General features: G+C 43.7%; 1 long non-coding RNA gene and 1 pseudogene across 1 annotated transcript; both read right to left on the bottom strand.

The window, feature by feature from the left end:
• Window positions 1-5,271: 5,271 nt before the first annotated feature.
• On the bottom strand, window positions 5,272-12,754 carry LOC118112734 (annotated as a pseudogene).
• On the bottom strand, window positions 7,531-9,475 carry LOC118112737. The gene is made up of 3 exons (XR_004697259.2): window positions 9,236-9,475; window positions 9,054-9,128; window positions 7,531-8,640 (listed from the first exon to the last, which is right to left on the bottom strand). It is a non-coding gene; the product is annotated as an uncharacterized LOC118112737 (long non-coding RNA).
• Window positions 12,755-14,327: the final 1,573 nt, after the last annotated feature.

The raw sequence follows: 14,327 nt of genomic DNA, 5'->3' as shown, positions 1-14,327 counted from the left end.
ATGTAAAGTGCATTTTGTTTAAAAGCTTTGATTCTGAACGAGACAATGAAAACCAGGAAGACGACAAAACGGCGAGTTAAAGAGCGTCGTCCATAATCCTAACGATCTTAAAAACATCTTCATGCATTATCGCTTACGTTCCACGTGTCACATCAGATTTCTGAAACCCAACGAGCTGAGACGCTGTGATGTAACCGCTGCTGAAATAAAAAAGGATCCGTTCACCTCAGGGCCGCGACCCTGCAGCTCCGACCCGCCTGTCTGCTGCGGTTTGTCCAGAAATACCTGACGCTCCTTTAATCTGCCGCCAGGAAGCTGCGGCGCTGAGAGAACGAGTCTGAGAGGAACAAAATAAGACAAGTTGGGCTCCGTGGTGAAGCCGTCACATGGTTAAGCTCCTCCAGGTGCCGGCTCTGACAGACGTCTGTCCCTTTCACTCATGACAGTCACACAAAGGCCGACGTTCCTGCCATCGACCGCCTCCGCTCTTCTGTCTGACGTTCACTGGGATCCAGCTGAGGGATTCCTCACGTCAATACAGCGTTTCCTAGTTTCCTAGTTTCCTAGTTTCCTAGTTTCCTTATTGCTGACGTGAACTACCCCTCGATGCACCGACACACGGAGACAACTGGCAACAACTTCGTCTACAGTTTTTATTAGTATCATGGATTTTGTTTTTGAGGCATTTGGCTAAATATCCCATGGGTCACTTTATTTTAAAATGGCCGCTATTCTACTTCAATAAGTAACAACAACACTTTTTAACTTTTTAATCCAAGAACAAATAATAGTTACAAACCAAAAATAAGTTTCTCCAATGAGTAATCAGGCTACTTGAGAAACAAGTCGAAAATATTCTCGTAATACTACAATTTCGTTTTCATTAAATTGCAATTTTGTGATTGTAAATTTACAACTTTACTCTTGAAGTGTCAGAACTTTTTTCTCTTTAATTGCCTCTAATTAATTGAAGAATGGCCCATAACCATTTATTCAGAGTCTAATCAATTACTTTATAAGTTATAAGTCAAGTTTTGGAGTCTAAATTGTGTCGGAAATTTTCTAAATTCTGTTCAAACATGTCCTCAGGCTCCAGTGTCCATGTGGACGAGATAACATCTGATTCAATGCAGGAGGAATCATTGTTTAAAGAGAAAGTGAACAGATTTAATGTTGGAACACGTCAGAGATCAGAGGGAAACTTCCATCAGAGGATTTAAAGTGCAGCTAATGACCAGTCAGTGAACGCACCAGCAGATGAACATGACAGATCCTGTGACGTAGGAAGTGGAGACTGTATTTTCTAAACGTCTGTTTGGCTTCGAGACAGCGTTCATCAGAATCACGCCTCAGCTGCCCGGCCGAGCTGATCCCCGGTGACAGATGCACATTGTCTTATCTTTGCTTGACGTGACTGAACCGTGTCTCAGAGATCCGCTCAACCAGGAAACAAGATGGAGCCGAGTGAGCGACAGCGTCTCTGAGGGTCGGAGATCAGCTTCGCGTTCACCTGAGATCTCTGACGGAGACGATTCTTCATTCAACTCAAATACGAGGTGACGGTGACGTGAAGAAATCTGAGTAACGATGTGTTCAAAGGCAAAGTGAACTTTCTGTCTGAGACGCAAAGAGACGCAAATCTCTGAAATGTTTTCTTTGAATCTCCAACTGCTTCAGTTGATTACTGGTCCTCACAAAGTTTTTATCCTCCGTCTTTCTTTGGAAATGTCTGACACATATTCTTATTTATATCCTTTTATTCTCATTTGTTTGATCTCATTTATTCGATTGTGTTTAATCCCTCTCTCTCTCTTTTATCATTGTCTTAAATATCGTTGTGCCGTTGTTAAGAAAAGGGCAACGTGAATTAAGATTTCATGATCACCCACAGGCCTGATGGAAGAACTTACAGACACCAGGTTGCAGTAAAAATTCTGATTAAAAGACCATTTTAATGCATATTTTAAACCTAGAATTTCATTAAAAGAGCACATTCCTCCTTATGAAACCACATTTCAACTCACTAGATCCAGATTTTTATTTGAAACACCAAATTGCACATTTTTAATCAAGTTCTATGAATCACTCGTAGCAAAACGTGTCATCGCACAATATTAAAGAAAGTGAAAATACATTTCTGGATCGGTTTCCCGATCTGGATCCGCATCATTTTCTTTTAATTAGAGAAAAAGTGACGAGAAAGACTGACATACAAGATAGATAACATATAAAGGGACATAATGATGAGAGATACACAGAACATAGGGCAGTGATGTAGCCTATAAGACGATGTAATGAGGTTCCTTCCTGACCCATAATCCCAAGTTTCGTGGTAAACTGTCGAGTAGTTTTGATGTAATCCTGCTAATTAACAGACAAACAAACAAACACAGAAGAAAACCCAACCTCCTTCACAGAGGTAGTACATTTAATTTGAATTCGTGAAACTTCTCTAACCCATGAAACATCTGATCACTGAGCAGAACAGCTTCTATGCAACAGAAGAAGAAGAAGAAGAAGAAGAAGAAGAAGAAGAAGAAGAAGAAAGTGTGGCGCAGCTGCAGCTCTTCAGCAGCAAACAGGAGCCAGCTCCTCACACCTGTCAGGGAATAGGCTTCACTCCGGAGACGGGGTCCGAGGGTTCAGGAGACGTGGATCTGGGCGATCTGAAGCCTCCCAGAGCATCTGCTGAATCACGGCTCGTATGCTCGTGTGCAGCTGGAGGCCGAGCGGAGAGCGAGGCACTCTCACAGGTTAGAGAGTCACTGAGCGCTGAGGTCAGAGGAAAACCTGCTCCACATGATTCACAGGACTCGGTGTCACTGCAGAGCTTTGGGACCAAACAAGAGCAGAAAGAAATATTTATATTTATATTATATATTAGATTTTCTCAAATCAAACTCTGCAGTCTCATAACATTTTGAATATTTATGTATTTCCTTGTCAGTTTTGTTGTTGGACTTGACACTTAATAATAATTGTACCCTGGTACTCGTGAACAAACTGTGTGTGTGTGTGTGTGTGTGTGTGTGTGTGTGTGTGTGTGTTCAGGGGGAAGCAGCGAGGCCACATTCTAGACCTATAGCAGCAGACCTGGCCCAAACCTGGACCGGCTCTAACTATAAGCTTTATCCTAAAGGAAGGTTTGAATCTTCAACGTACAGAGGGAGTCTGCCTCCACAACTGAAGCTGAGATGATTCCACAGGAGAGGAGCTTGATGCTGAAGCTCTGGCTCCTTCTCTGCTTTAGAGACTTTAGGGACAACAGCCTGAATTCTGGGAGCTCAGGGCTCTAGTGGTGATAAGGTACGATGAGCTCTTTAAGGTTTGATGCTGCCATATTATTAATGTAGGTGAGGAGGAGGATTTTAAATTCTAAATGTAACAGGAAGCCAGTGTAGTGAAGCTAACACAGGAGACATGTGGTCTCTGTACCTGGTTCTCTTCAGGACACGTGCTGCAGCATTTAGGACAAACTGCAGAGTCTTTAACGACTTCCTGCTGGAGCCTGATAATCAGGAATTACAATAATCAAGTCTGGATGGAACAAAGGCCTGGACTCGTTCTTCTGCATCTTTTTGAGAAAGGACATGTCTGATGTTTGAGATGTTAAACCAGTGAAAGAGGGCGGTCCTAGAAATGTGTTTTAAGTGAGAATCAAAGGACAAAACTTGAATGGATTCTTTCATTGAACAACAAAAAACATGAATGTTGAATCAAATAAATGTATTCCCTCCTTTTTTTGATGGACCCCCACAGCCGCGAGTAATCGAGGTGATGGTGCACCTTTGTGTGGACATACAGTTGAATCAGAAATATTCAACCCCCTCCCCTCAAAAGACATTACAGTGATGTGGATGAAAGATAATGACAATAAATGACAAAAAACCTCATTAAACAACAAAAAATATTTATTGATACATTTGAGTTATTTTGACAACAGAAGTTGAATTAACTTTGAAGTTCAAATGAAAGATGTAACTCTTTTAACACATGTGCATGTGCAGTATTATTCAACCCCCAGCTTCAGGACTTTGTGGCTCGTCCTTTAGCTTTTATAACTTCTAACAAACGTTTTCGGTAAGTGCTGACAAGCTTCTTACACCTCTCGATCGGAATCTGTGCCCATTCTTCACGTGCAAGAGCCTCTAGCTCAGTGATGGTTGATGGCTTCCGTGCTGCAACTGCCTTCTTTAAATCCCACCAAAGATTTTCAATCGGATGTAAATCCTGTGACTGAGAAGGCCACTCCAGGACGTTCCAGGATCTTTTTCTCAACCAAGCTTTGGTTAACTTGGAGGTGTGCTTGGGATCATTGTCTTGCTGGAAAGTCCAATGATCACCAAGGTTTAATTTGTGAACAGAAGGCATCACATTCCTCTTTAAAATGGCCTGGTATTTCTGGGAATCCATGATGCCAGTTACACGATCAAGATGGCCAGTTAAACAGCCCCACATCATCAATGACCCACCTCCATGCTTGACCGTGGGGATGGTATTCTTCTGGTCATAAGCCTGGCCTTTCGCAGGCCAGACATACGGCTGGTCCATATGTCCAAACAGTTCCAGTTTGGTTTCACCAGTCCATAGAACTGTCGCCCAAAACTGTCGTCTTATCCAAATTCCTCCTGGCATATTGTAGTCGACTTTTGATGTTCCTCGTGGTCAAGAGCTGAGTGCGTCTTGGAGTCCGGCCATGAAGTCCTTGTTTATTCAGTGCACATCTTATAGATGCCACTGAAGCACTTGTACCAGCCTTCATCAGGTCATCCTGTAGGTGTCTTGCAGTCACACGGGGGTTTCTCTTAGTTGCTCTGACCAAGTTGCTGAGGGCCTTTGATGAAATGTTGGGCTGTTCCATAAGTTTTAAACTTCTGTATAATGCTCCCAATGATGTCTCTTTTGGGAAATCTTCTTCTACCCAAGGCCCTTCAGGTGTGATGAAATAATCTCCTCTCTCAGCTTTTGTGGAAGCTCCTTTGTCTTTCCCATGATTGCAAATCACCTTGAATACCTTCATGGGGGTTATATATGCATCACAGCTGAAGCCAATGAAGGATCATTATAGAGTTCCCAAAGGCTTCATTATGTTCACTTGAGGCCATAAAAACTGTCAGACAGCTTTAAAAACAACAATATTATATCGGGGTTGAATAATTGTGACATGGCTATCTTAACAAAATATACTGTTACACACAAATACTACATCATGCATTTTCTGTGTTGACTTTCTGTATCACTCAACTCATAAAGAAGTCATCCGAAGCAGAATCTTGCTCTTTGAAAAAACTTTAATTGCTAAATCCTTAAAATCTTTGGGGGGGGGGGTTGAATATTTCTGATTGCAACTGTACATACATCCTACTCTCACTGCTGTAAAAGGTTAGCCTACTGTATACAAGTGAACTTGGTATTAACATGAACATGGCTTTTAATGACTCAAGTCTATTTGAGTTTACAGAACTCAGCTGTGGCTCCAGAATAAACCCCAACTCCAGCATAGAGAGGCTGAGTGAATGTGGTCTGGACTCTGTGGAGGAGAGTCATGGTGCCAGAGACGCTGTAGAAGGACAGAACACCTGCACTGTGATCCAGGTACACTCCTACTCTGGAGGACACAGGACCTGACACTGGAGTCCTGATCCTGTTGTAATAAAAGTTATATCTGTCTCCATAACAAACTAATGACCAAGATTTATCATTGAATCCAAATAGACATTCATATGAGCCTCCTGCTCTGCTGATATTCTTGTATGTGACTGCTACACCAACTCCGTCTCCTGTCACCTTCACCTCCACCTCCCAGTAACAACGTCCAGTCAGACTCTCTCTACTCAGGACCTGAGGCCAATAAGTGAATCTGTCTGGGTGATTAGAATAAGACTGTCCTTCTCTCATACGTGTTACTTTTCTGTTTGCCTCAGTTAATAACAGATATCTGTGTGCTGTGTTTGGATCCAGTGTGATTTCCTGTGAATATCTTAAGAAGTCAGCTCTGGTCTCTGGCTCTGGTTGTGGCAGTAAAACATCCACTTGAGACACAATCTGTAAAATCTCTGTCTCTGTCTCACTCAGAATGTCCTGTAGTCGACCTCTGACCTGGGACACAGCTGCTGTCACGTCCTCAAAGGTCCTCAGAGGACGGATCCTGATGCTGGATGAGTGTGTAGATTCACTGAGTGGTGACAGTGAGGGGTAGTTGTGTAGAAACTGGTTGTGATCCTCTGTGTCTGAGAGCTGCTTCAGTTCATGGTCTTTCCTCTTCAGCTCAGTGATCTCCTGCTCCAGTCTCTCCTGAAGCTCTCTGACTCGACTCACTTCAGTTTCCTGCTGGGATCTGATCTGCTGCTTCACGTCAGAGCTTCTTTTCTCCAGCAGACGGATCAGCTCAGTGAAGATCTTCTCACTGTCCTCCACTGCTTTATCAGCAGAGCCATTGATGGCCTCCTCCTCCAGTGGAAGCAGCTTCACGTCTTTCTCTGTGTCCTGGAGTCTCTGCTGGATTGTTTGTCTCCTCAGCCCGAGCTCTCTCTGCCTCTCAGTCCTTTCTGCTGCAGCTGACACTGTGTCGTGGTCTTTATGTTCCTCCACAGAGCAGAGATAACAGATACACTGCTGATCAGTGCGGCAGAACATCTTCATCACCTCATCGTGACGAGAGCAGATGTTCTCCTGGAGCTTCTCCGAGGGCTCCACCAGCTTGTGCTTCTTCAATGGAGCTGACTGAAGATGAGGCTGGAGGTGTTTTTCACAATAAGAGGCCAAACAAACCAAACAGGACTTGAGAGCTTTCAGTTTTCTCCCAGTGCAGACATCACAGGCCACATCTTCAGGTCCAGCATAGCAGTGATCAGCAGGAGCAGCTTGGAGTCCAGTCTTCTTCAGCTTCTCCACTAAATCAGCTAACATGGTGCTTTTCCCCAGGACAGGCCTCGGTGTGAAGGTCTGTCTACACTCAGGGCAGCTGTAGCTTCCTCTCTCCTCCCTTTGTCCCAGTGGGTGTTAATACAGCTCTTACAGTAGCTGTGTCCACAGCCAGTAGTCACCGGATCCTTCAGTAGATCCAGACAGATCGAACAGCAGAATCTTTCTCTGTCCCGTTGAATTTCTTGCTGCGCCATTTCAGCTGGTGCCAGAGACTGTAGAACAGTTTCACTTCCTCTGAACAGAACCAGATCTCTAATCCTCCCCCTCTCGTTCACTCCCTGCAGTGACTCAGCTCCCACAGTTCACAGCTTGTTGTTCACTGGTTCTTACACTTACACATCTGTGAAGGGAGGAGACACAGACACATCCTGACTGGGAGGAGCTGGTTCTGTTTGAGGAAGAAGTTGTTGGTGTTTCAGGATTTATTGTATTTCACAGCGGCCTGTTCTCACCTGGTGTTAAGAGGAGATTCAGTGAGAGGCAGAGTGTGTTCTCCTTCATTCACAACACACAGGAACAATTAAAGTCAAATCAAATAGATGCATTTAATAATAATGAATCACATCTTTATTTATAAAGCACATCTCAAAACTAACAAAGAAAAACTCGCAAAAATAACAAATACAAACTCACTCAACGAAGAATGAAAAACTAAAAAGTAGAATAAAGGTTAAGTTAAGGTTAAGGTCGTCTTTACTGTCCCCGAGGGACCGTTTGGTTTGTAAACAGTAGTCACACACAACCCATACACATCAGAACAATACATACATACACAAAAAGAGCACAAAGAATCCATTAGTCCTTTGTTAAAATACTAAAATATATTAAAATGTGTGTGTGTTAAACACCAGGGCTACAGCTGGTCTCTCTCTCTCTCTCTCTCTCTCTCTCTCTCTCTCTCTCTCTCTCTCTCTCTCTCTCTGCTGAGGGGACAATGATCTTAAAGATGACAGAAATTGAAGCATGACCACACATTACAATAATAAAACTAGAATTAGGTAAGATCATGGAATGTGGTTCGATAAAAGTAGGTTTTAAGTTTTGATTTAAAGGAAGTTACCGACTCAGCCGGCTGCATTTCCTCAGGCAGGTTGTTCCACAGTCTCTGATCCTTATTTCTCAATCTCTGTCTAAGTGTTTAGCTCAGAATCTGGATCAGTTCAAAGTCTCCTGCCAGAGGATCTCCAGGATTAAAGATAAACGGAGCAGTCAGAGCATTGAGAGTTTTACAAGTCATTAAAAGAAGCTTCAACTCGTTAGAAACTGAGAGTCAGTGTAAAGAGGCTAAACCAGATGTGTTCCAACCTGTTGACTCTGGTTAGAGTCCTGGCAGCAGAGTTCTGTTCTGTCTGAGGATGCTCCTCACATTTCTATAGACACAGATAATTATTCACCTAAATACATCACATGCTTTTATTATGAAATGTTAACATTTCAACCTTTAATTGTCAGCTGATCTTTCCTAAACATCCGGGTTCTCAGCTGTTTTCAATCCGAACATATTTCAACTAATTCATCAGAAAACAATGTTTTTCAGAGTTTATGTCGGCTCAGCAAACGTCCAGGTTCAGTTTGTGTTTCCTCAGTTTGTCCAGTAGATCCAGTCCAGTCTGAGCAGCCAGCAGAGACGCCATGTTGTTACAGCCGGAGCTCGCCGCTGTGTCAAACGCCGTTTGACCGGCGGCATTCCTCCGCCTCACACTGGCCCTGCAGCTGAGGAGGAGGAGCAACGACAGCGTTTGATGCCTGAGCATTGTGAGTATTATAGACTTTATATACGAATATAACATCCTGCAGAATGGAAAGCAAAATATCTCATCTTCAGTCAGTGTCAGCTGTCAATCATCACGTCTCAGCCTGTTTTTATATCATCAAATAACTGATTGAAACCAAACTGATCAGAAACACTTGAACAAACATCAGAGAGATAAGAACGAGCTGAAATGACAGAAACATCTTTACAAACATTTATTTAACGTCTACTTTGACTTTTTAGTTTGGTCCATGTCCCATCTGCTAACATGGAGGAGGAGGAGTTCAGGATCTGTACTGAAGCCAGACACTAGGGGGCGATCAAGGCCTCCATCTTTATTTGCAGTGTGTGTGTGTGTACAGGTGTGTGGTACCTGAGCAGGACCTCAGCACACTTCAGTCCTTCAGGACCCTGAGCTGCAGCTTCATGCAGAGCTGTGTTCTTCATCCTGAGGAAGACGAAGACATCACGTTTACTTAACAGCACTTAAACAAGGGAAGCAGCGCCCCCTGCAGGAGACCTGATCATTTACATGAATGACAAGTGTCATCTTACTGTCCCGACTGCTGGTCCACATCAGCTCCTCGCTGCACCAGAAGAGGAAGTACATCACTGTGACCATGAACCGCAGCAACCGCAAGGGGGCGTGTCGGCCGTCGCTACCACAGCAGGAGGGATTTTAAATTCTAAATGTAACAGGAAGCCAGTGTAGTGAAGCTAACACAGGAGACATGTGGTCTCTGTACCTGGTTCTCTTCAGGACACGTGCTGCAGCATTTAGGACAAGCTGCAGAGTCTTTAACGACTTCCTGCTGGAGCCTGATAATCAGGAATTACAATAATCAAGTCTGGATGGAACAAAGGCCTGGACTCGTTCTTCTGCATCTTTTTGAGAAAGGACATGTCTGATGTTTGAGATGTTAAACCAGTGAAAGAGGGCGGTCCTAGAAATGTGTTTTAAGTGAGAATCAAAGGACAAAACTTTAATGGATTCTTTCATTGAACAACAAAAAACATGAATGTTGAATCAAATAAATGTATTCCCTCTGATCCCCCCCCCCCCCAAAAGGTCCCATTCTAAATGTAAAATGAATTAGTCAAGCTTCTCAAGCCTCTGGTCTGAGCGTTTGGCTGCGATGTGCTGTGATGGAGGAACGCACAGTGCAGGGTTGAAATTCAACTGAATTTGCATTAAATCGGGTTGTTTCACCAAGATCGTGCTGCGAGATCTAGAATTGCTAACGTTAGCCACTTGCCAGCGAGACAGTTCTGTTCCTGTGGACTATAAATCCAGTCACCTGTCTGCGTTGTCAATCGATAATGGATACAGCGAGCTTTCTCGGACAAGAGGACTTCGGACTTTCATTTGATCATGTCGGGTTGAGAGAAAAATAAAACACAAATCCATTCATTCTGTCAATTTGGTTTACAATAGCTACATCCTTTGCAAAGAAACGCAGCGTGTGCTGCATTCCATACATCTTTAAAATAGAGTTTTGAATGACCTTTTTATTGCTCAGCCTTTAATTTGCGGTAATTACTTTTATTTTTGATAAGTCGCCCAACTCGCCTTTTTTTGATGGACCCCCACAGCCGCGAGTAATCGAGGTGATGGTGCACCTTTGTGTGGACATACAGTTGAATCAGAAATATTCAACCCCCTCCCCTCAAAAGACATTACAGTGATGTGGATGAAAGATAATGACAATAAATGACAAAAAACCTCATTAAACAACAAAAAATATTTATTGATACATTTGAGTTATTTTGACAACAGAAGTTGAATTAACTTTGAAGTTCAAATGAAAGATGTAACTCTTTTAACACATGTGCATGTGCAGTATTATTCAACCCCCAGCTTCAGGACTTTGTGGCTCGTCCTTTAGCTTTTATAACTTCTAACAAACGTTTTCGGTAAGTGCTGACAAGCTTCTTACACCTCTCGATCGGAATCTGTGCCCATTCTTCACGTGCAAGAGCCTCTAGCTCAGTGATGGTTGATGGCTTCCGTGCCAAAGGCTTCATTATGTTTCAACTCCACTTGAGGCCATAAAAACTGTCAGACAGCTTTAAAAACAACAATATTATATCGGGGTTGAATAATTGTGACATGGCTATCTTAACAAAATATACTGTTACACACAAATGCTACATCATGCATTTTCTGTGTTGACTTTCTGTATCACTCAACTCATAAAGAAGTCATCCGAAGCAGAATCTTGCTCTTTGAAAAAACTTTAATTGCTAAATCCTTAAAATCTTTGGGGGGGGGGGTTGAATATTTCTGATTGCAACTGTACATACATCCTACTCTCACTGCTGTAAAAGGTTAGCCTACTGTATACAAGTGAACTTGGTATTCAAATGAACATGGCTTTTAATGACTCAAGTCTATTTGAGTTTACAGAACTCAGCTGTGGATCCAGAATAATAAACTGTAACTCCAGCATAGAGAGGCTGAGTGAATGTGGTCTGGACTCTGTGGAGGAGAGTCATGGTGCCAGAGACTCTGTAGAAGGACAGAACACCTGCACTGTGATCCAGGTACACTCCTACTCTGGAGGACACAGGACCTGACACTGGAGTCTTGATGTTCTTGTAATAAAAGCTATAACTGTTTCTATAACAAACTAATGACCAAGATTTATCATTGTTTCCAAATCCACATTCAGCTGAGCGTCCTGCTCTGCTGATATTCTTGTATGTGACTGCTACACCAACTCCTCCTCCCACCCCCACCTTCACCTCCACCTCCCAGTAACAACGTCCAGTCAGACTCTCTCTACTCAGGACCTGAGGACAACCAGTGAATCTGTCTGGGTGATTAGAATAAGACTGATCTTCACTCATATATGTTACTTTTCTGTTTCCCTCAGATAATAACAGATGTTTGTTTGCTGTGTTTGGATCCAGTTTGATTTCCTGTGAATATCTTAAGAAGTCAGCTCTGGTCTCTGGCTCTGGTTGTGGCAGTAAAACATCCACTTGAGACACAATCTGTAAAATCTCTGTCTCTGTCTCACTCAGAATGTCCTGTAGTCGACCTCTGACCTGGGACACAGCTGCTGTCACGTCCTCAAAGTTCCTCTGAGGACGGATCCTGATGCTGGATGAGTGTGTAGATTCACTGAGTGGTGACAGTGAGGGGTAGTTGTGTAGAAACTGGTTGTGATCCTCTGTGTCTGAGAGCTGCTTCAGTTCATGGTCTTTCCTCTTCAGCTCAGTGATCTCCTGCTCCAGTCTCTCCTGAAGCTCTCTGACTCGACTCACTTCAGTTTCCTGCTGGGATCTGATCTGCTGCTTCACATCAGAGCTTCTTTTCTCCAGCAGACGGATCAGCTCAGTGAAGATCTTCTCACTGTCCTCCACTGCTTTATCAGCAGAACCATTGATGGCCTCCTCCTCCAGTGGAAGCAGCTTCACATCTTTCTCTGTGTCCTGGAGTCTCTGCTGGATTGTTTGTCTCCTCAGCCCGAGCTCTCTCTGCCTCTCAGTCCTTTCTGCTGCAGCTGACACTGTGTCGTGGTCTTTATGTTCCTCCACAGAGCAGAGATAACAGATACACTGCTGATCAGTGCGGCAGAACATCTTCATCACCTCATCGTGACGAGAGCAGATGTTCTCCTGGAGCTTCTCCGAGGGCTCCACCAGCTTGTGCTTCTTCAATGGAGCTGACTGAAGATGAGGCTGGAGGTGTTTTTCACAATAAGAGGCCAAACAAACCAAACAGGACTTGAGAGCTTTCAGTTTTCTCCCAGTGCAGACATCACAGGCCACATCTTCAGGTCCAGCATAGCAGTGATCAGCAGGAGCAGCTTGGAGTCCAGTCTTCTTCAGCTCCTCCACTAAATCAGCTAACATGGTGTTTTTCCCCAGGACAGGCCTCGGTGTGAAGGTCTGTCTACACTGAGGGCAGCTGTAGCTTCCTCTCTCCTCCCCATTGTCCCAGTGGGTGTTAATACAGCTCTTACAGTAGCTGTGTCCACAGCCAGTAGTCACCGGATCCTTCAGTAGATCCAGACAGATCGAACAGCAGAATCTTTCTCTGTCCAGTTGATTTTCTTGCTGCGCCATTTCAGCTGGTGCCAGAGACTGTAGAACAGTTTCACTTCCTCTGAACAGAAACAGATCTGTGCTCCTCCCCCTCTCGTTCACTCCCTGCAGTGACTCAGCTCCCACAGTTCACAGCTTGTTGTTCACTGGTTCTTACACTTACACGTCTGTGAAGGGAGGAGACACAGACACATCCTGACTGGGAGGAGCTGGTTCTGTTTGAGGAAGAAGTTGTTGGTGTTTCAGGATTTATTGTATTTCACAGCGGCCTGTTCTCACCTGGTGTTAAGAGGAGATTCAGTGAGAGGCAGAGTGTGTTCTCCTTCATTCACAACACACAGGAACAATTAAAGTCAAATCAAATAGATGCATTTAATAATAATGAATCACATCTTTATTTATAAAGCACATGTCAAAACTAACAAATAAAAACTCGTAAAAATAACAAATACAAACTCACTCAACGAAGAATGAAAAACTAAAAAGTAGAATAAAGGTTAAGTTAAGGTTAAGGTCGTCTTTACTGTCCCCGAGGGACCGTTTGGTTTGTAAACAGTAGTCACACACAACCCATACACATCAGAACAATACATACATACACAAAAAGAGCACTAAGAATCCATTAGTCCTTTGTTAAAATACTAAAATATCTTCAGTCAGTGTCAGCTGTCAATCATCACGTCTCAGCCTGTTTTTATATCATCAAATAACTGATTGAAACCAAACTGATCAGAAACACTTGAACAAACATCAGAGAGATAAGAACGAGCTGAAATGACAGAAACATCTTTACAAACATTTATTTAACATCTACTTTGACTTTTTAGTTTGGTCCATGTCCCATCTGCTAACATGGAGGAGGAGGAGTTCAGGATCTGTACTGAAGTCAGACACTAGGGGGCGATCAAGGCATCCATCTTTATTTGCAGTGTGTGTGTGTACAGGTGTGTGGAACCTGAGCAGGACCTCAGCACACTTCAGTCCTTCAGGACCCTGAGCTGCAGCTTCATGCAGAGCTGTGTTCTTCATCCTGAGGAAGACGAAGACATCACGTTTACTTAACAGCACTTAAACAAGGGAAGCAGCGCCCCCTGCAGGAGACCTGATCATTTACATGAATGACAAGTGTCATCTTACTGTCCCGACTGCTGGTCCACATCAGCTCCTCGCTGCACCAGAAGAGGAAGTACATCACTGTGACCATGAACCACAGCAACCGCAAGGGCGTGTCGGCCGTCGCTACCACAGCAGGAGGGATTCGCCCCCTGGTGGTCAGAGAACATACAGGTCAGCATAAACTACTTCCTTCTGCTGCTGATTGGCTGCAGAAACTCTTACCTGATCCAGGAGATGCTGGATGACACTGATGTGACCTCGACCTGGAGCCAACTTCTTCAGCAGCTGAACGTCCTTCACCTGCAACGACCAATCAGAGAGGAGCTTTCATTTCTGATCGAACAGGTAAGAAACAGACTTCCTTCCATGTGGTTCACACCTGAACACACCTGAACACACCTGAACACACACCTGAACACACCTGAACACACACCTCAACACACCTGAACACACACCTGAACACACCTGAACACACACC

This window comes from Hippoglossus stenolepis, chromosome 7, assembly GCF_022539355.2.
Source record: "Hippoglossus stenolepis isolate QCI-W04-F060 chromosome 7, HSTE1.2, whole genome shotgun sequence".
Classification (NCBI taxonomy): Eukaryota; Metazoa; Chordata; class Actinopteri; order Pleuronectiformes; family Pleuronectidae; genus Hippoglossus; species Hippoglossus stenolepis.
The sequence above is the reverse complement of the archived record's forward strand: the minus strand, read 5'-3'. Positions and strand labels throughout refer to the sequence as shown.